Source organism: Motacilla alba, unplaced genomic scaffold (assembly GCF_015832195.1).
Source record: "Motacilla alba alba isolate MOTALB_02 unplaced genomic scaffold, Motacilla_alba_V1.0_pri HiC_scaffold_28, whole genome shotgun sequence".
NCBI classification, from domain to species: Eukaryota; Metazoa; Chordata; class Aves; order Passeriformes; family Motacillidae; genus Motacilla; species Motacilla alba.
The window spans coordinates 902,479-924,263 of record NW_024037374.1 but is presented as its reverse complement, the minus strand read 5'-3'; the positions used below and the strand labels follow the sequence as shown (position 1 = coordinate 924,263).

Below are 21,785 nucleotides of genomic sequence, written 5' to 3'. Positions count from 1 at the left end.
AAAACTGAAGGTTATGATAAAAATGGACTAAAACCACACCCAAGGAATCTGCATGCTCTAAAAAGGCAGATCCGAAGAGGAGGTATGCTAAACAGTTCTTGGAACATGTAAACTAGATTTAGGAAAAGTTTACTAAACATAATTGTTTATGAATGTGGAACAAGCTGATGCACTGGAAATGGTACCCAAAGGCTGTTTCCAATTAGCAGGGGTGCTCTTGGCTGAGTGCCAAGATGCTCCTGGCCATAACATCTTTGCTCTATGGTCTTTGTCTCCTACTATCCTTTATTAAACTTTTAAAGTTTCACAGGAGAGTGGACATGTTTTTCCCAGGAAATTGCTCAGTGTGTCCTCTGGCTGGAATTGGGAAAGGTGCTGTACTCTGTGGGTCTCCCCAGCAGCTGAGCTGAGTCCGAGCCAGAGCTCTTTCCTAGTTCTTTATCTCCCAGAGGTCTCTTTCCTATTTCTCTACCTCACATTTCTTGGTCAATACTATCTTCAATAAAATCGGTGTTCAATAAAATCCATGGGTTGTGGTCCTATGGTCTCATTTGCACCTTCCCTGGGGTAGAGGTGTCTCTCCCTCCTGGGATTGCAGCCCGTGGGCAGGGTCCCTACTTGTTCAAACTTAGGGTACAGGGAATATTTCTTTGATTGTTTTGAGAAGTTTTGATCCTTAGGAGAAGACTGCTTTTAATCTTCATTTATGGAGAAAGCTTCTAAGATTCTGGGATGAATTGGAATCTGCGAGATTTAGGGGTCTCCCCGTCAGGGGAACCTCAGGAGGGACTTCCACACCTTCTCCCTGCAGTCGTTCTGGGATTCTCTCAGGGACTCATTTTCCTTTTCTTCTTCCCTCTGCTTTGAGCTGGGAATGGGCTGGAAAATGTCCAGCAAAGCCACCTTTGCTATCTGCTCTGGTAGCCTACTACACAGCTTGTGGGCCTTGTCACCTGCCCCTGCACAGCTCCCTTGGGAAGCAGGGCAGAACCAGCCCCTGGGAGCCTTGGGAATTTGCCTCTTGGATCCACGGCGCACACTCAAATTATCTGGAATTTCACTTTCACAGCACAGCACCCCACATCCCACCCATGAACCCTCAACTCACTCAAACCTATAATCCCCCACATTCCCAGGGAGTTCAGCCCATGTCACCATCCCTGTCCATGTCCCCCTGATGTCCCCATCTATGCCTGTGTCCCCACCATATCCCCATTCATGGCTCTCCACGTCCCCACCCCTGCCCATGTCGCCCATGTCCCCTTCCATGCACATGGCCAGGTCCTCTTGAGCTCCTCTTGCACCCAGGAAGATGAGGGGACCACCAGCCAGTGGATCACCATGACCATGGCTCAGCAAGTCTCTGCCCAACGAGGGTCACTGTGGACCATCCAGCGGGGGTGCTCCAATGGGGGATGGAGTTGGAGCAGCGCTCAAAGCCCTTCCCGCACACGGGGCACTTGTAGGGCTTCCCTTACTGCTGCCTCCCTTGGTGCTGGGTCACGGCAGAGTTCTGGGAGAAGCTCTTCCCACACTTGGGACACTGTTAGGGCCTCTCCCCAGTGTGGATCCGCTGGTGGGTGTCGAGGGTGGAGTTTTTCTTGAAGCCCTTCCCGCAGTCGGGGCAGCGGAAGGGCCTCTATTCTGTGTGACTCTGCTGATGCTTGAGGAGACGGTATCTGCTCTGAAACCTCTCCCCACACTCAGGACACTCATAGAACCTTTCCCCGATGTGGATCCTCAAGTGACAGATCAGGTCCGAGGTGTCTCTGAAGCTCTTCCCACATTCTCCACACTTGTTGTGCAGTTGTCTGGTGTGGATTGTCTGGTGGACAATCAGGCAGAGGCTCCTGCTGAATCTCTTCCCACATTCCAAGCACTTTTAGGGTTCCTTGCCATCATGAAGCTGCTCATGGAGACCAGGTTAGAGCTCCAGCTGAAGCTCCGGCTGCCATCCCAAAATCAGCTGCGCTGTGGCCTGGGGTGCCCAGTCCCTGGAGAGCCGCTCCTGCAGATAGAAGCAGCCGGAAACAGGACTGGAAATGGGGTAATGAGAATGGGAATGTAGGATAGGGAATGGGAATGGCACCAGGACCAGCAATGAGATAGGAAATGAGAACGGGAATGTAGGATAGGGAATGGGAATGGCACCAGGACCAGCAATGGGATACGGAGTGGGGCAATGAGAACAGGAGCGTGGGATAGGGAATGGGAATGGCACCAGGGCCAGCAATGAGATAGGAAATGAGAACGGGAATGTAGGATAGGGAATGGGAATGGGAACAGCACTGACAACAGGATAGAGAATGGGGCAACGAGAATGGGAATGTGGGAGAGAGATTGGGAACGGCACTGGCAATGGGATAGGGAATGGGGCAATGAGAGGGGAATGTGGGATAGAGAATGGGAAGGGACCTGGGACCTGCAATGGGATGGGGAGTGGGGCAATGAGAATGGGAATGTGGGATAGAGAATGTGGGAATGTCCTGGGTTAGGGCAAATTTGGGAGAAAACCTCCAAAAGGGGCCCCCCCAGAAAGCAAACCCACATGGCCCCTCCCCCCAACCGATTCCTCAGAGAGATGTGGAAAAAACCTGTTTATTTAACAGGCAAAGCACTCCCCAGCACACAAAATGAACAATACCAGATGACAAAGATCATTCATTGCTCTGAAGAGATGACTGTAAGAGACGGTTTGAAGTTTCCCTCATTTGCCTTGCGACCGTCGGAAGAGCAGAGACCAAGACCCTGAAGAGCCTGGCTGGAGTTCTGGCCTGGCTGAGGTGGATGCTCGCCAAGTGATTGTTTGCAGGTGCACTTACTGCCATGGTGCACTGCTTCGAGCAGGGGCTGCCAAGGAGCCCCTCGCCCTTCATGCTTACACCTGCTTCACGACAATAGCCCAGGAATTTCCCCACCTCTTGGCCAAATGAACTTTCTGGGGTAACTTTGGTGGTCCCCCATGGAAAACCCTTCATCGGCCTCACGACCACCAGGATGGACGGAGATTGAAGCCCCCTCCCAAGGACTGAGACTGACACCCCTATATTTCTGACACAGGGGCGCTGGCTGGACTGAAGCGAGATGTCTGCCAAGTGCTGCCTGCAGGTGTGTTCGCTGGACCAAGACTGGTTTCCCATAGAAACCAGTCCTGAAACAATGGGTCCCGCTCACTGCTGAGATTGACTTATCCTGTTTCGGAACATGGATTGTCTGTACCTGTTTTTAATAGACTTATTCTCCCTTGTCTTTTACCTGTTCCCCCTCGGCAGAGGACTATAATGGACCCCGGAGTTAACGAAGATTTTGAGATTCTCCCCAACATGACAAGGTGGATCTATTGGCTGGTCCACGAGGATTTAATCTCTATGTCTGGTAGCTATACCTCTTTCCCCTCTTTATCTCTCTCTCTCCATCCTTTATCTCCTTTTCTAATCCCTCTATCACATTTGATGGGGTCATTCAATAAAAGGTGCATTTGTTTTGATCAATACTGAAATCCCCTCCGTGTTGTTTTTGCACTCTGAGATGAGTTAGCGAACCATCACAACCCCCGCTTATAGGAGCGGATCAGAAAGTCTCTCCGGTGGGTGGTCGCTCTGTTATCAGTCCCTCTGGCGCTGGGAAAGGCTGCAGAGTAGGGCTCTGTAGGCTGCAAAGTGTGAGCTCTCAGTGTTTCCTCGGGTCCCAGTCTGGAGCAGGTTTGAATGGTTCCAAGAAGAGGGAAAGAAAACCAGTCCAGGGAAAGCTCAGGCTGCCTCATCTAGCAAAACAAACTAACTAAAAAGCACAAGGAGCACCGTGTTCTGCCGTGTCTGTGCCCAGACAACACAGTCCAGCCAAATGTGGAGGAGTGAGTGAGTGAGTGAGTGAGTGAGTGAGTGAGTGAGGCAGATAACAAAAACTCTGTGCTTCTTCTCCCTGCCTTCGCTCTGAGAGCCAGTCTTGAAGGCACAGAATAGAATATCCAGCATAAACAGAACACACAACTGGGGATACAAGCATCATAAAGTCACCCTAGGACATTCCACCCCTTATCCCCATATCATCAACTCACTACCAAACATAAGGCATTTTATTCACTTAAAAACTTCCATCTGTTCCACCTGGAAATTACAAGCAATACCCATCATGACCCTGTCACATTCCCACATTGGACCACTGAATCCAGGCCCCAGACTGCAGAGCTGCAGGATTCCCCACATTCATTTTACTCACTCAAAACTCCATCCTTCACTTACTCAGACCTTCAACACTTACACATTTCCTTCTATCTCATGTCTGTGTGGTTTAATGTACAGACAATGACAGTAACATCCAGCAAACAGTGATATTTGCATATCACTCTCACCCCACAATCAGATCTCCCTGAGGTACACATCGTGTTGTTCCATGTCTGCATTATCCACCATGTGCAACCTGGTCCCTGAGCAAAGACAACCCCACCAATGGGTTTGTCTGTACTCGAGGCAGAATTGATCCACACTGTCTTCCCTAACAAACCCCTGACATGTATCACTGGGACTTTATCTCCATCTATTATATTCAGGAACTCAGACTGGGCAGAACCTGCTCGGCTGGTGGAACCTCAGGTGTGAACTAACCAGGTGGCCTTTGCTAAATGCTGCTACAAATTTTTGAACCACCCAGTGCTTTCAAGTGGGTTTTTAGTAGTCCATTGTGCCTCTCCACTTTGCCTGCAGCTGGTGCATGGTAGTGGATATGATACAGCCACTCAAGGCCATGTTCCCTGGTCCAGGTGTTGATCAGGCTGTTCTTGAAATGAGTCCTGTTGTCCAACTCAATCCTCCCAGGGGTACTATGCCTCCACAGGACCTGCTTTTCAAGGCCCAGGATGGTGTTACAGGCAGTAGTGTGAGGCACAGGGTGGGTTTCCAACCATCCTGTGGTGGCTTCCACGTAGCGCTTGCCTTGGCGTGTCTGGGGCAGTGGGATGCAGTCAATCTGCCAGGCCTCCCCATCCTTGTACTTGGGCCACTGCCCACCATACCAGAGGGGCTTCACTCGCTTGGCCTGTTTGATGGCAGCACACGTCTCACAGTCGTGGATAACCTGACAAACACTGTCCATGGTTAGATCCACCCTTTGGTCTCGTGCCCACTTATAGGTGGCATCTCTGCCCTGATGGCCTGAGCCATCATGGGCCCATCGAGCTAGGAACAACTCCCCCTTGTGTTCCCAGTCTAAGTCTATCTTTGACACCCCTATCTTTGCAGCCTGGTCTACCTGCTCATTGTTTGGGTGCTCCTCATTAGCTCTACTCTTGGGGACATGGACATCTACATCACAGACTTTCACAGGGAGTCTCCCTACCCTGGTAGTGATGTCTTTCCACACTTCAGCAGCCCAAATTGGTTTTCTTCTATGCTGCCAGTTAGCCTCTTTCCACCTCTCCAGCCATCCCCACAGAGCATTGGCTACCATCCAGGAATCAGTGTGGAGGTAGAGCTTTGGCCACTTCTCTCTTTCAACAATGTCCAGGGTCAGGTGAACGGCTTTGAGTTCCAAAAGTTGGCTTGATCCACCTTCTCCTTCAGTGGCCTCTGCGACCTGTCGTGTGGGGCTCCACACAGCTGCTTTCCACTTCCCATTCATCCCTATGATGCGACCGGAACCGTCAGTAAAAAGAGCATAGCGAATTTCCTCTGCTGGCAGTTGGTTGTATGGTGGAGCTTCTTCAGCCCAAGTCACTTGTTCCTGCTCTTTATCTGTGACATCAAAACTTTCACCTTCAGGCTAATTTGTAATTACCTCCAAAATCCCAGGGCAATTCAGTTTACCTATATGGGTGCGCTGTGTGATAAGAGCAATCCACCTGCTCCATGTAGCACTGGTGGCATGGTGGGTGGAAGGAACCTTTCCTTTGAACATCCACTCCAGCACTGGTAGTCAGGGTGCCAGGAGGAGTTGTGCTTCTGTGCCAATCATCTCTGAGGCAGCTTGGACTCTTTCATAGGCAGCCAGAATTTCTTTCTCTGTTGGGGTGGTTAGCTTCAGACCCTTGGTAGCTTGGACTCCAAAATCCCAGTGGTTGACCCCAAGTCTCCCCAGGCACCTCTGCCAAAGGCTCCAGGACAAACCATGGTTCCCGGCTGCAGAGTAGAGCATGTTCCTCACCTCTGGTCCCATCCTGACTGGGCCAAGGGCTACCGCATGAGCGATCTCCTGCTTGATCTGGGCAAAGGCTTGTTGCTGCTCAGGGCCCCAGTGGAAATCGTTCTTCTTGCAGGTGACCAGGTAAAGAGAGCTCACAATCTGACTGTACTCAGGAAAATGCATTCTTCAAAAACCTATGGCGTCTAGGAAAGCTTGTGTCTCCTTCTTACTGGTTGGTGGAGACATTGCTGTGATCTTGTTGATGACCTCAGTGGGAATCTGATGCCGTCCATCTTGCCACTTTACTCCCAGGAACTGAATCCACGAGCTGATCCCTTGACTTTGCTCTTTTTGATGGTGAAACCAGCTTCCTGGAGGATTCGGATGATTTTCTCTCCTTTCTCAAACACTTCTGTGGCTGTGTTCCCCACACAACGATATCATCAATATACTGTAGATGTTCTGGAGCTTCACCCCTTTCCAGTGCACTCTGGATCAGTCCATGACAGATGGTGGGGCTGTGCTTCCACCCCTGGGGCAGTTGGTTCCAGGTGTTCTGCACGCCCCTCCAGGTGAAGGCAAACTGAGGCCTGCATTCTGCTGCCAGAGGAATGGAGAAAAGTGCACTGGCAGTATGGATCGTGGCATACCAGTATGCTACCTTGGACTCCAGCTCGTACTGGAGCTCTAATATGTCTGGCACAGCAGCGCTCACTGGTGGAGTCACTTCATTCAAGGCACGATAGTCCACAGTCAATCTCCATTCTCCTTCAGATTTACGCACAGGCCAAATGGGGCTGCTGAAGGGTGAGTGGGTTTTGCTGACCACCCCTTGGCTCTCCAGCTCTAGGATCATCTTATGGATGGGAATCTCAGCATCTCGAGTGGTTCTATACTGTTGGCAATGCACTGTGGAAGTGGCAATTGGTGCCTGTTGCTCTTCTCCCATCAGGAGGAGTCCCACTGTAGGTGGATTCTCGGACAGTCCAGGCAAGGTGTTCAATTGCTGGACGCCCTCTGTCACTACAGCCGCTATCCCGAATGCCCACCTGAGTCCTTTTGGGTCTTTGAAATACCCACTTTGGAGGTAATCTCTGCCCAAAATGCATGGGGCCTGTGGGCAAGTCACAATAGGGTGTTTCTTCCACTCATTTCGAGTCAGGCTCACATCAGCTTCCACCAAAGCCTGTGATCCCCCTGTCACACCAGCAAGAGAAACAGATTCTGTCCCCACGTGTCTCGATGGGATTAATGTGCACTGCGCACCAGTGTTGACCAAAGCTTTATATTCTTGTGGTTCAGATGTGCCAGGCCAATGAATCCACACAGTCCAGAAAACACGCTTTTCCCTAGTCTCTACTAGGAGAAGGGCCTCTACTTGGAGGCAGGGCCCCTCTAAGCCTGGCTATCCTTCTTTCCCTGGCCATATGTCTTGGAGGTTCCTTCAAGGGGATCAGACAGGTCGTCATCATCATACCTGGCAGTTCGGCTATGGGCAACTGGAGCTGCTTTCCTTTTGGTGGAGCTTCCTCTCTGAGTCCTGTCTTCCTTCAATTCACACACCCGTTGGGCCAGAGCAGCAGTAGATTTTCCATCCCATCTCCTCATATTTTCTCTGCAATCACGCAGGAAGAACCACAGCTCATCTCGTGGGGTGTACCTTCTCTCCCTATCTGGGGAACGTCTGCGTTGGGTACCAGAACCTCTGATCTGTACTGCCGAGATTTGGAGAAGGTCCTCTTTGATCTCCTCTCTGAGCTTCTTATGCTTCTCCTCTATCTTGTCCTCTAACTTCTGCAGATGTGTTTCCACCGCTGCAATTCTGGCATGTGCTGGGCCATGTGCAGCACCTGCATATGCTCGGAGCTTCCTTGCCATATCAAGCACGGTCTCATCCCTGTCATCCCGCTTCATTATGGCTGAAGCAGAAGTGTATTCATGTGGCCCAAGTCATACAAGTTTTCGCCCCATCACAGACATGCCTGGTACCAAGTCTGGATTCCTAATTGTTATGTTATCTGAGAAGATAATCTGCCACTGCCATTTCTCTCAGGCGTTGGATCCCTTGTTCTGTGGTCTTCCACTGGGTTTGCTGCATATAGAGATCATCTGCACACAGGTATCTTTGTGCTACACTTCCCAGGACCCGTGCCCAGAGGCTGTGAGGGTCAGCCTCCCTCATCATTCCTTGGTCGATGACAGGATCATGTGACAGGGATCCCAAATGCGTCGCTTCAGTGTCGTCCAGAATTGTAGCCTCACCTGCAGCATCCCAAAGATGGACTAACCAGCTAATTATGGATTCATCAGGTCGTCGGGTGTAATCCTTCCTTAGGCCACGGAGGTCCTTCAGGGAAAAGGACTCAATATTGGCTTCCGACCTTGCGCCTGTTGCTCTGACTCCTGATTTTATGTCAGGAGGTGTTGAAGGTCCTTCTCCTGCATCATCATCATCATCCACTGGTCGATCAGTCTTGTCTGTGCACTTTCCACTTCTAGTGCTAGTAGCAACAGCCATTGGTTGAGGCTTATTGTCTGGTCTAGCTGCTGGCTTCGAGCCTGGGGTGTTGGCTGCAGCCTGAGTGACTGGGATAGCTGTTGATTTATCTCTCTGCTCCCCTGTTGTGATGCACTGTATAGGTATTTAGATGTTCTGCACTGGGTGTTATGTTATACAAATGTTTCCCCCCTTTTTCTCAAATGGTGTATCCCTCAGATACACCTTAGGTATTGTACCTGTGGTCTTGTCCCCTGAAGCCCCTCCCTTCGCCCCTCCCCACTGGTGTGGCCTTCCGTCCCCGCCTCCCATTCCGCGGGTATAAATGTCCCTTGAGTTGGGCTTCTCGCTCTCTCCTTCACCTGGAAACCCTACGATGCAGATGTCCCCTTCCAGCTAATAAACAGGACATCAGAACCACGTGGAGAGAGAGCGCTTCTCGTCCTTTACTTCGTCTATGTAGGATCCGTGCGGGCATAAATCCCAAACTAGCCGGGGGGATTTACAGCCCGAAACCCACGGGTTCCTTCAGGTGGCGCCCAACGTGCTTTCGACTCCCACTTCGGTCAGAGACGGCACGCAGGAGCTGGTAATACACACTCGTGGATTATATTAGCTTTTTGGACTTTCACCTTCCTCTGCCTTTCTTCGTCGCGTTTTTGTCGGCAAGGACGTCAGAGGGTGAAATCGGGACCCTGTCGCAACCCACGACAGGCCGATTTCGGACGGAGACTTCTTTCTAGCTATCCTAGCCATCCACTGTCCCCAGGAGGGGTGAGTATATCCCCTTGCGTAATAGGGGGACCCCGGGAGAGCCCTCAAGAGTGTGGGGGTGAGCTCCCGGTGCAGGGAAGGGTCCGGCCCTGATAGTCGGGGTTTGTGAGTGTCCCGCGTGTCTCTCCTCGCGGGCAGAGCGGCTCCGGCACTGCGGCAGGGTCCCTGCGTAGTCCCGGGAGCTGCGTGCTTCCATCGCTCGGGTCCCCGCGGCGCGCGGCTCTGAGAAGCGGCGCGGGCGGGTTTCGGCGCGGCAGCGGCGCGGGCGGCGGCGGGGTAGCCTCGGCTCGTGTTTCTGCCGTGAGCGAGCGCTCCCAGGCAGCGGGGGGACCCGGCGAGCGGGGAAGGCAGCTCCGAGCTCCCGCGTGGCAGCCACGTGGCAGCCGTGCAGCCGGCAGCTGCCGCCCGCGGCTTTAAAACCCGCGCGGTTCGCTCGCAAGCAGTTTCGTCTTTCCCCCGGAGAGAAGGGGGGGGGAGGCTGCCCGGATTCTTTCTCGGATTGGCTGTGGACTCAGTGCTTTCAATTCTTGTTAGCGCTTGCTTTTTAGAAGGTGGATTACAGTGTTGCAGAAACCAGTTAACATCAGAATGGGTGCTAAGCTTTCCGCAACGCAGAGAAGCATTTATTCCCTAGTTTTAGATACCCTAAGCAATGGAAACGTTAAAGTTTCAAAAGCAGTCTTAAAACGGTTTGTTCGCTGGATTTCTTTTCATTTCCCTCAGTTATCCCAACAAAATATCAACTCAGTCTCTGCCTGGGACAAAATTGGAGCCTTGCTAACTGTAAAAGCAGAACAGGGTGATACAACTGTGTCTAACTTTTTTCCTGTGTTCCTCTTAATTCGGAAAGAAATCTTAAACAGGGATTTGAAAGGACAGCCCGAGCAAATCTCCCCTCCCGCAGCTTCCCCTACCCTTCCTCCCAAACCCTCTGCCCCCGAACTGAGAGGGTCGAGCAAGGCATGCCGGCAAACACAGGGTACCTGGCACTGCCACTGTTCCCCTGGCCTCCCTCGCCCCCCTCAGTACCCTGGCTCTGCTGGCTGTGCGCAGGCTGACAGAGCACCTTTCCCGCACCCCTCCAACCTGATTCCTGTTACCCCCATCTCGCATGCTGACCCCCCCCATTCCCAAAATGGCTACGACCACATGGTTGGCATTCCAGACACTGCCGACCGCGTGGTCAAAGCCCAACATGGCGGCATCCACGTGTTTGAGCCTTCAGGCTATCTTTCCTCTTCCCACAATCCCTTTCGCCCACCTGTCCCCTCCCCCAACCCCTTCCGGTCTCACAACCCCTTCCTCCCCTCAGATGCTCCTCCCCCTCCCTCCCTGCCCCCGCCCCTCATGACGTCACTCTGTAACCCCGCCCCTAGTTCCCACAGTTACCCCGCCCCCCTCCCTGTTCCTGGTTCCCACGCCCCCGTGCCCGGGTCCCGAGACAGTGGGGCCGAGGGATGGGGGGGTGGGGCCGGGGGCTGGGGGGGTGGGTCCGTGCCTGGCCCCCATGGGGATGGGGCAGGGGGAGGGCACGTCCCTCCTTCCGGTTACCAAGGCGCCGGGGTGGGTGGGGTAGGGGGTGTACCCCTTACCAGTCCCCAAGGGAGTGGGGTGGGGGGCGAACCCCTGCCTTCTTCCCAGGGCGGTGTGGCTGGGGGGAGAGCTAGTCCCTCATCTGGTCCCCATGAAGGTGTAGCCGAATCAAAAAAACCTGTCATTCAAACCCGGGAAGAAGTGATTCCTTTAGTAGCTCCGGTCCAATACAATGGTGGTAGGGTTGGTCCTAGGACCTACCAACCCTTCTCATACCAAACAAAACGTGAACTATGTAAAACCCAATCAGAATTTGGGAGACATAGTGAAATCTTTAAAAGTACGATGAAAGCTACATTAACATCCCTCGAATTTGTCCCTACCGATCTCCTAGATCTTTTCCGGTGCTTGCTTACCCAGTCAGAGTTTGATCTATGGGAATGCTCCTGGAAGAGATCTTTAAGGGATCTTTTGGAGGAACTTAAACAAAACCCACAGGATGCCAAAGATTTAGAAAATAATCCCCTCACCTTTGAACATCTGTGTGGCGAGGGGGATTGGTCTAAGCCCGAGGATCAAGCTCGGGTGTTGTCAAAATCCATTCTAGATAAGATTTCAAAGGATGCAGGTAAAGCTTTTAACCAGTTACCAACCGTTGAATCTAAAGGCAGTTTTCTTGATATTAAACAATCTCCTTCAGAAAGTTTCTTGCAGTTTGTCGACCGACTTCGTGCTCAGGTTGAAAGACAAGTTCAGGACCCCAAAACACAAGCAGAAATGGTGAAAGAGCTGGCACAGAGGAATGCCAATGAGGTCTGCAGCAGGGTGCTCCTAGGACTGCCTCTCAACCCTCCACCTACACTGGCAGAGATGATAGAAGCATGTGCCAGGAAAGCGGAACTGTTCGCTGCACGAGAGCCGTGGTCCAAGCCTGCAATCCCAGAGACTGTGGCACCTGTTTCTCCAGAGGTCATGAGGACACAGATGTCACCAGAGCAGCTTCAACACATCATCTGCTTCATATGCAAAAAACCTGGACACTTTGCCCAAAATTGCCCACAAAACCAGCAACAAAAGACACCATTTACTCCAAAAAACCAGGACACCAGCGCGGCTCCCCTGCCCCGCGCTACGACATAAATGCAGCACGCTTCCCTGAGGGAAAAACCTCCCCCAAAGCAAAAAAGGGGGAGGCAGGGAAGCGGGATGCGGGGAAACTAAATAACAGTGTACAGGATAAAATCTATCAGCCTCACAAGTGTTTCAAGCTTGTGACCACCAAAGCTTTTGTTTTCAGGTCTACCCAGTGGACGGTCATTGGAGTGGACCTGCCAGAGGACTTGCCAGACTTGACAAAAGATCGCCCGAGACTGGACAGTGAGTACTTTGTTATTGGGGACACAGCACACACACCCATGGAGATTGAGGTGGCTCCCATGACCATCAAGGGGGACATACCTAATCTCATTCTTCTAGCGCGCTGTCCACAGCCACCCTTCCATTTGGCCAAGGGGCAAATCATTGCCCAAGCCATTCCTGTTCCTGCAGAAATATCAGTAGATGACAAGGCCCCAGGTGTATACTGGGCGGAAGTGGTTGGTGAGGACAAACCCATTATGGGATGCAACCTGATGCGTGGAGAAGAACATCTCCACGTGGAAGGGCTGCTAGACACAGGGGCAGATGTGACAATCATACCTGAAAGGTTGTGGCCGTCACATTGGGATTTGCAGCCCGTGGCTCGTAGAATCCAAGGTGTGGGAGGAGTGACATTAGCAAAAATATCAAAAAGCATCGTGCAAATTGAGGGACCGGACGGAAGATTGGCCAGTGTCCGCCCATTTGTCACTGACTATAAAGCTCCCTTGTGGGGTAGAGACACCATGTCACAATGGGGGGTCAAATTAGTCATCCCTAAAAGCCCCCAGGATTTTTAGAAGCGGCCACTGTGGAGCGCCCTGCCCACAAGTTAACATGGCTGGATAATAATCCAGTCTGGGTACATCAGTGGCCGCTCAGTAAGGAAAAGCTAAAGGCACTCGAGGAGCTTGTGAAAGAACAATTGGCTAAAGGACACATTGAAGAGACAACTAGCCCGTGGAATTCCCCTGTATTTGTAATAAAAAAACCGGGGAAGGATAAGTGGCTGCTCCTCCATGATCTAAGAGAAATAAACAAGGTTATTGAAGACATGGGGTCTCTACAACCAGGGATGCCCTCCCCAACCATGCTCCCCCAAAATTGGAAATTGGTTGTCATAGACATAAAGGACTGTTTCTTCCATATTCCCTTACACCCGGAAGATGCACCACAGTTTGCCTTCTCGGTTCCTACCATCAATCGAGAAGCCCCAATGAAGCGCTACCACTGGAAAGTATTGCCTCAAGGCATGAAATGCTCTCCTTCCATCTGCCAGTGGTATGTGGCTTCATTGCTGTCCCCAGTGCGCGCTCAAAAAAGGAAGGCAATCATCCTACACTACATGGATGATGTGCTTGTGTGTGCCCCCGATGACATAATACTCCAAGACACGCTTGACCTAGTGGTTAATGTTTTAACCTCTGCTGGATTCCAACTGCAGGAAAGCAAGGTTCAGAGGATGCCACCTTGGAAGTACCTGGGCCTGGACATCACTGCGCGGACCGTTGTTCCGCAGAAATTAGAAATCATGAATGATCCCAAAACCCTAGCAGATCTCCATTCCCTGTGTGGGTCTTTGAACTGGGTCAGGCCTTGGCTAGGCCTCACTAACGAGGACCTAGCTCCCCTTCTCAATTTACTGAAAGGGGAGAGAGACCTAGCTTCTCCCAGGGAGCTGACCCCAGAGGCAAAAACCGCTCTCCAAAAGGTACAGAAAGCTTTGGCCGAGAGGCAGGCTCATCGTTATCAGCCCGAGCTGCCTTTCAAATTCATTGTTTTAGGGAAGTTACCACACATACACGGGTTAATATTCCAGTGGTCTGAGGGGCAGAGTGATTCACTTCTAATCATAGAGTGGGTTTTTCTCTCCCTTCAGCGATCCAAAACCATCACACAGCCACAGGAGCTGATAGCTCAGCTGATCCGGAAGGCCAGGGTAAGATTGCGTGAGCTGGCCGGTTGTGACTTTCAGTGTATTCACCTTCCAGTTAAACTTTCTAAGGAGGGAAGGAACTCTCCTGAGAGGTTCACCAAGGAGATGCTTGAGAACCTCCTCCAGAGCAATGCCAGTCTCCAGTTGTCTCTGGACAGCTACAGTGGACAGGTATCTGTCCACGCCCCGTCACACAAGCTGTTCAACGAGGAGTTCCACCTCATAGCTCCTGAGATAAGGAGTCGCAGGCCTCTCAAGGCGCTTACGGTGTTCACGGATGCGTCCGGGGCCTCCCACAAGTCGGTGATGACTTGGAGAAATCCACAGACCCAGCATTGGGAAGCTGATGTTGAGTTTTTGGAAGGGTCGCCCCAGATTGCTGAACTGGCTGCAGTTGTGAGAGCCTTTGAGAAGTTCTCGGAGCCAATTAATTTGGTTACCGACTCAGCATATGTGGCGGGAGTAGTGTCCAGGGCTGAGCAGGCAGTTCTCAAAGACATCGAGAATGAACAGCTCTTCAGATTACTCTCAAAACTAATTTATTTAATTTCGCAGCGGGAGCATCCGTTCTTTGTGATGCACGTGAGGTCACACACCGATCTGCCAGGCGAGATCGCAGAAGGTAATAGCAAAGCAGATTCCCTTGCAGCTCCAGCAGGAATGGCACGCCTTCCGGACATCTTTCAACAGGCAAAGCTAAGTCACCAGCAATATCATCAGAACGTTCCAGGTCTAATCCGACAATTCCAGTTAACACGGAGTCAGGCTCGAGCCATTGTGGCCACCTGTCCCAATTGCCAGCTTCAGGCAGTCCCATCACTGGGTGTTGGGGTTAACCCCCGAGGCCTTGGGAGCTGTGAAGTTTGGCAGACTGATATCACACACATTCCCAGTTTTGGTCGCATGAAATATGTACATGTCAGCATAGACACATACTCAGGTGCGGTTTATGCCTCTGCCCACATAGGGGAAAGGGCTGCGCATGCCAAACAACATTTGGTGCAAGCCTTTTCAGTATTGGGGATCCCTAGGGAGATCAAAACTGACAATGGCCCAGCGTATGCCTCCAAGGAGTTCCTAGAGTTTGTCCAGCAGTGGGGAGTGGAGCATAAGACAGGCATTCCCCACTCCCCCACAGGTCAAGCTGTGATCGAGCGTGCCCACCAGACGCTCAAACAAGTCCTGGCTCGGCAGGGCAGTTCTGCAGTGTGGATGACTCCACAACAAAAACTCTGCAAAGCGCTTTTTACAATCAATTTCTTAAACTGTTCATTTGAAAACATGAATCCTCCAGTAGTATGTCATTTCAATAATAACAATCGGTTCAAGTTGTCACAGCGTCCACCAGTTCTCATTAAGGACCCAGAAACCTGGGAAGTCAAGGGTCCTTATGAGCTCATCACCTGGGGGCGTGGTTACGCATGCATGTCCACCCCCTCAGGCCCCCGATGGATACCCCAGAAGTGGGTAAAACCTTTCATTCCCAAAAATCCAGCTCCAGCAGACACCGAGGAGAAACAAGCAGCTGTCGCCTCCAAGAGAAGACGCCGCCGGAAAGAGAAAGAAATTTCCTGAAAGAACTGCCTGCATTCCGGTAGACCCATGAACTTAAAGACACTCTTGAAAAATAAATGTATTTTTTTTTCCTTTGTAGAAGAAGAGAATCTACCTCCCACCTATCCTCGCGATGAACCCTGTCCAAGTTGTCATCCTGCTGGACTGTTCAAAGATTGGGGACTCTCGGGGCTTGGGGTGGTGGACTTCTATAATTAGGTCAATTCTGTTTTGTTAGTTTTTTTTTTTTTTAACAGAAAAGGGTGAGGTGTTGTGATGCACTGTATAGGTATTTAGATGTTCTGCACTGGGTGTTATGTTATACAAATGTTTCCCCCCTTTTTCTCAAATGGTGTATCCCTCAGATACACCTGAGGTCTGTACCTGTGGTCTTGTCCCCTGAAGCCCCTCCCTTCGCCCCTCCCCACTGGTGTGGCCTTCCATCCCCGCCTCCCATTCTGCGGGTATAAATGTCCCTTGAGTTGGGCTTCGGGCTCTCTCCTTCACCTGGAAACCCTACGATGCAGATGTCCCTTTCCAGCTAATAAACAGGACATCAGAACCACGTGGAGAGAGAGCGCTTCTCGTCCTTTACTTCGTCTATGTAGGATCCGTGCGGGCATAAATCCCAAGCTAGCGGGGGGGATTTACAGCCCGAAACCCACGGGTTCCTTCATGGCACAGCAGCGCTCACTGGTGGAGTCACTTCATTCAAGGCATGATAGTCCACAGTCAATCTCCATTCTCCTTCAGATTTATGCACAGGCCAAATGGGGCTGCTGAAGGGTGAGTGGGTTTTGCTGGCCACCCCTTGGCTCTCCAGCTCTCGGATCATCTTATGGATGGGAATCTCAGCATCTCGAGTGGTTCTATACTGTCGCGATGCACTGTGGAAGTGGCAATTGGTGCCTGTTGCTCTTCTCCCATCAGGAGTCCCACTGTAGATGGATTCTCGGACAGTCCAGGCAAGGTGTTCAATTGCTGGACGCCCTCTGTCACTACAGCCGCTATCCCGAATGCCCACCTGAGTCCTTTTGGGTCTTTGAAATACCCACTTTGGAGGTAATCTCTGCCCAAAATGCATGGGGCCTGTGGGCAAGTCACAATAGGGTGTTTCTTCCACTCATTTCCAGTCAGGCTCACATCAGCTTCCACCAAACCCTGTGATCCCCCTGTCACACCAGCAATAGAAACAGATTCTGTCCCCACGTGTCTCGATGGGATTAATGTGCACTGCGCACCAGTGTTGACCAAAGCTTTATATTCTTGTGGTTCAGATGTGCCAGGCCAATGAATCCACACAGTCCAGAAAACACGCTTTTCCCTAGCCTCTGCCTGGCTAGAGGCAGGGCCCCTCTAAGCCTGGTATCCTTCTTTCCCTGGCCATATGTCTTGGAGGTTCCTTCAAGGGGATCAGACAGGTCGTCATCATCATCATACCTCGCAGTTCAGCTATGGGCAACTGGAGCTGCTTTCCTTTTGGTGGAGCTTCCTCTCTGAGTCCTGTCTTCCTTCAATTCACACACCCGTTGGGCCAGAGCAGCAGTAGATTTTCCATCCCATCTCCTCATATTTTCTCTGCAATCACACAGGAAGAACCACAGCTCATCTCGTGGGGTGTACCTTCTCTCCCTATCTGGGGAACGTCTGCGTTGGGTACCAGAACCTCTGATCTGTACTGCCGAGATTTGGAGAAGGTCCTCTTTGATCTCCTCTCTGAGCTTCTTATGCTTCTCCTCTATCTTGTCCTCTAACTTCTGCAGATGTGTTTCCACCGCTGCAATTCTGCCATGTGCTGGGCCATGTGCAGCACCTGCATATGCTCGGAGCTTCTTGGCCATATCAAGCACGGTCTCATCCCTGTCATCCCGCTTCATTATGGCTGAAGCAGAAGTGTATTCATGTGGCCCAAGTCGTACAAGTTTTCGCCCCATCACAGACATGCCTGGTACCAAGTCTGGATTCCTAATTGTTAAGTTATCTGAGAAGATAATCTCTGACACTGCCATTTCTCTCAGGCGTTGGATCCCTTGTTCTGTGGTCTTCCACTGGGTTTGCTGCATATAGAGATCATCTGCACACAGGTATCTTTGTGCTACACTTCCCAGGACCCGTGCCCAGAGGCTGTGAGGGTCAGCCCCCCTCATCATTCCTTGGTCAATGACAGGATCATGTGACAGGGATCCCAAATGCGTCGCTTCAGTGTCATCCAGAATTGTAGCCTCACCTGCAGCATCCCAAAGATGGACTAACCAGCTAATTATGGATTCATCAGGTCGTCGGGTGTAATCCTTCCTTAGGCCACGGAGGTCCTTCAGGGAAAAGGACTCAATATTGGCTTCCGACCTTGCGCCTGTTGCTCTGACTCCTGATTTTATGTCAGGAGGTGTTGAAGGTCCTTCTCCTGCATCATCATCATCATCCACTGGTCGATCGGTCTTGTCTGTGCACTTTCCACTTCTAGTGCTAGTAGCAACAGCCATTGGTTGAGGCTTATTGTCTGGTTTAGCTGCTGGCTTCGAGCCTGGGGTGTTGGCTGCAGCCTGGGTGACTGGGATAGCTGTTGATTTATCTCTCTGCCCCCCTGCCTCTGTCTGCTGCCCTAGAGTATCTAGCAGTGTGCGATAAGCATATGCCAGGGCCCAGCTCACTGCAATGAGCTTTTTCTCTTTAGGGTCATCATGGTACTTCTCTCTCAGGTATTTCCCCACCTCAGCTGGGTCCTGAATGTGTTGATGGGGAAAGTCCCACACTATAGGGTCAGAGAATTCCTTCAGGATTTGGCCCATATCCTCCCATTTCCCACCCCACTCAGGATTTTCCATGCCTGGGTCTACTCCTGGGTCAGGGGTTTCATCACCCCGTCTAGAAATCTCAGCCCCCATTCTAGAAAAGCTGCAGACTGTATAGAGGAAGCTTACCAGATTAAATACCAGAAAGATGGTCTCTTTAACATTCAGAGGAAACTGAACATTCTCCAATAATGATATAACAGATTCAGAGGAGAAGAAGGAAAGCAAAGGCTGAAAAGCCTCATTCTCTGCTCCTCCTTTAACAAACTGGATGCATAACCATAGCCATGAACCATTCATACCTGGAACAGACCCCAGCATGTTTATAAACTTCTTACAAATCATTACCACCAAGCCCAGCAGGATAGCTATTCTAGTCACAGCCCCTCTGCTATAAAAACTACGTATTAGGGACAATACTAGAATGATTTCTGGATAAGAAAATAAACCTAGGGACCATAGAGGTATTAAGATCTCAAAAAACCCTAGGGACCAGAAATGCATGCAAGCCCTCACCCCAAGAGACATTATGAATTCAAAAAACATGGCTATTAACTACTATATAACAACACAGAGTAATGGCAACCAAAATGCACTCAAAACAGGGTTTTTTCCACTCTCTCACACTGCCCCACACGTTGGGCGCCAAATTTTGTCCTAGTTTAGGGCAAATTTGGGAGAAAATCTACAAAAGGAGGCCCCTTCAGAAAGCAAACCCACACAGCCCCTCCCTCCAACCGGTTCGGGAAGGATTCCTCGGAGAGAAGTGGAAAGAACCTGTTTATTTAACAGGCACAGCACCCCCCAGCACACAGAATGAGCAATACCGGATGATAACACTCCTTCACCACTCTGAAAAGGATGACAAATTCAGAAAGTCTCTCTTGGGGGGTGGTTGCTCTGTTGTCAGTCCCTCCGGCGCTGGAGATGGCTGCTGCAAGCCACGAGGTGCAAGCTCTCGGTGTTTCCAGGTCCCAGTCCAGAGCAGGTTCAAGTAGTTCCAAAAAGGGGAGGAAAAAAAAAAAGGAAAAAGGAAAAAAAAGGAAAAAAAGAAAAAAACAGTCCAGGGAAAAAAATTGGACTGCTTAGCTAAAGTAGCTAATGAGCAGAAGCAAAAGCAAAAGCAAGAGCGAAGCAGGAGCAAGCAGAAGTCAGAGCAAGAGCAAAGCAAAAAGCCCAGCAAAAAGCAAAAGCCACGCTGTGTACTCCCTGTCTCTGTGTCCCGCCAGCCGTGGGGGAGCAGGCTGATAACAAAGACCAAAACAAAACATTCGCTCTTCAGAGCCAGTCTTGAAGGCACAGAACATAATATCCAGCATAAACAGAACACACAAATGGGGATACAAGCATCATAACGTCACCCTAGAACACCTGCCCATCCCCTTTCTTCCCTCCCAGCTCATCCCTTTGCTTTGCCTTCCATTAATAAACACTTTGGCTTCTGTGCTTTACCTGCATCTCTGTGTAGCTGAAGCGATGCAAATCCAGAGCCCTGGGACACACAGGCCCCTCCTGCCGTTCTCTTCCACGCTGAGTTTTGTGCACAGACCCAGAGGAACGAGGGCAGATCAGGCTGGAAAGGTGCCTGTGCTGAAGGTCCAGTTCCACAACACTGTGGAGTTACAGATCTTGCTGAGCACCCGGGAGCCCCTGGATTTTGGAAGAGCCAAGCCAAGGATGTTCTGAACCCAGCTGTGAGGGATCCCATGGCAAGCATCCATGGAGGGCAAAGGAGCTTGGAATGCTGGAGGGTTTCAAGAAGAGCTTCCTGAAAGCCCAGCAGTGCTCCATCCCTGCACTGGATCAGGAAGAGGGCAGAACCAGCGACCACCAGGGCTTAACAGAGAGCTTTGGGTGTGCCTGAGAGCAGATGAAGCAGCAGCATGGTGCCCGAGTTTCACGATCCGCCCTCATGGACAAGATTGTGATGGTTCGTTATCTGATCTCAGGGTACAAATCACCAACACGGCAAGGGGGTTTGCAGTAACAAAATCAATGTACTTTATTGAACAATCACAGCGAAATGAATTGGAGGGAATTGGGGAGAGAGAGAAAGAGAGAGAAAGAAAACCCCTATAGGAAAGGAAAGAAAGACAGAGTAAGTATATCTACCAACATAGAGGCGATGCAATTCTTTGAGGTCCAGTCGGTGTCCAGCCGAGGAGTCGCCTTTACGCTGGGGAGATCTCGAGAATCTAGCTGACTCAAAGGGTTTTTTATGCTGAAAGTTGGGAAGGACGGGGAGGAAGAATACAATAGTCTTATGATCTCAACCGTGGGGAGAGCTATTATTTTCCTGGTTCACTGCCTCAGGCAAACATGATCAGTTCGATTAGCTGTTCTCCCCACACACACTGCCCTCCTCCCCCCAGGTTACAGGTTTCAGTCCTTGAGGAGAAAAAGAGTCTTGTCCACATAGGGGTTTCATGTCTCCGTCTTAGAGAGAGTGGTTTCTCCCATCTCAGTCCATCTGCCACGGTGGTTGTACAGTAGATGAAGGGTCTTCTGTGGAGACCACCAAAGGGTAATTCCAGAAGAGAGTCCAGCCAGGCTTGGGGATGGAAAACTCCAGGCCATTGTCACAGAGCGATGCAGGCAGAGGAAGGTCAAGATGCTCCTTGTCCTTTCCACTGGGAGCAGTGTAGCGTGAGGTACAGTAACTCAAGTTCCAATCCCGGGAACTTTGCAAACCCCCACCAAACCAGGATGTAGGATCCTCTCTCTTTCGGTGGTCTCAGTCTTTTTCACGACGATCGTGAGGCAGATGAGAAAGCAATCTTGGCCAGAGTCTTACACTGGAGCAGCTGCCCTGCAGCCCTGGCTTGGCTGTTTGTGGCAAGGGAATGCTGCCTGTTTCCAGCTGTCCCTGCAGGATGGCCCCAGGGCAGAGCCCAGCCGGGCTCCCACTGCAGCCCCTGGAGCTTGGGGCAGACAGTGCTGCCAGAGCTGAGGTTCTTGGGCAGCCCCCGGAGCTGTGACTTGCACTCTGTTGCCGTGTGTCCCAGCGCAGGCTGGCTAGCACTGTGTGAATGCACCAGCCCTGCTGGGACTGACAGGGGCCTCGCCCAGTCCCATCTCTGCCACGGCTGCAGCATTTCACTGGCCAGAGCCTGAAGGGGCACAGAGATCAGAGCAATGAAATTGTCCAGACTGGGTTTTTCAAAGGCCCTTTCTAAGGAAGGGCTTGAGAATAAACGCTCTGTGTTTGCCACATGAACATCGGGGTGAGTGGTCTCTTTGTCTCCATCCCCCCGAGACAAGGTTACAGCCACCCAGTCCCTCACACATCCCCCTCGTGCCCTCCCACTGCCTTGTCCTGTCAGGGCTTCGCAGCCCCTCATCCCTTGGTGGCCCCGTCCCCTCAGGGTGTCCCCCAGCCCGGCCAAGCTGCCCGGCAGCAGCGCCGCAGCCCCACAGGAGCTGCAGAGGAGCCCCATCAAGAGGC

At 51.4% G+C, this 21,785-nt stretch overlaps 1 pseudogene; it reads left to right on the top strand.

Moving 5' to 3' along the window:
- LOC119696322 overlaps positions 1-21,785 on the top strand; it is a 2,199,709-nt pseudogene that overhangs the window by 2,153,695 nt on the left and 24,229 nt on the right.